Raw genomic sequence first — 988 nt, 5'->3', positions numbered from 1 at the left:
GTGTGTGTGTACATATATACATATATACGTATATATATGTATACATATATATATATATTCATATAGATAGATAGATAGATAGATAGATAGATAGATAGATAGATAGATAGATAGATTATGGGCTTGGCGCGTATGTGTGTATATGCATGTGCACAAACATGTTCCTATGTTCATATTGTCTCTGGATTTTTCATATTTTGAATTTCTGACCATTGTTCCTAACTGCATTTCATAAATTTAAAACATATTTATAAGGTTACTTATAGTTTCACAAGTAGCATAAATCTAGAGAACTAGTATGTTGAAATGTAAGCGGTAATGAGATGAACTGCCAGTAATTAATTTGAAGTCTAAATAGAATATCGTTACCCTTAATAATATTAGGATTTGGGATAATTCTGTTGAAATAGAATACAATTGTTCTAAATGGAGGAAGAATATTAAGTTTTAGAATCTTTTTGGGGACGTGCATACGAATACACACATACACACACACACACACACACACACACACACACACACACACACACACACACACACACACACACACAAACACACACACATATACTTACACATACACACTTATGTATATGTGCATGTATGTATGTGTCTTGGATGTATATATTCATGTATGTAAGTGCATCTACGTATTTATTTTTGAGTGTGTGAACATGTGTGTGTGTGCACATACATATGTGTATACATACGTGTGTATTTGTGTGTGCCTGTGTGTTTGTACGAACACATATGTGTGTGTGTGTATGTGTGCACACGTGTGTGCGTGTGAGTGTGTGTGTGTATGTATGTGGGTAAGGGGCGTGTCTGTAGTTATGCGCACTTCCTTACAAATACGTGGTAGAAAACGTAACAGTTATTCACATACTCTCTCTCTCCCCCCTTCTCTCACTCACTCACGTACAAAGAGACATAGAAACACGCATGCACACACACTCAAATACGTGTGTACAGGCTACTCATACTAAAGCCA

This window comes from Octopus bimaculoides, chromosome 11 (genome assembly GCF_001194135.2).
Source record: "Octopus bimaculoides isolate UCB-OBI-ISO-001 chromosome 11, ASM119413v2, whole genome shotgun sequence".
NCBI lineage: Eukaryota > Metazoa > Mollusca > Cephalopoda > Octopoda > Octopodidae > Octopus > Octopus bimaculoides.
This window is presented reverse-complemented; position numbering follows the sequence as displayed.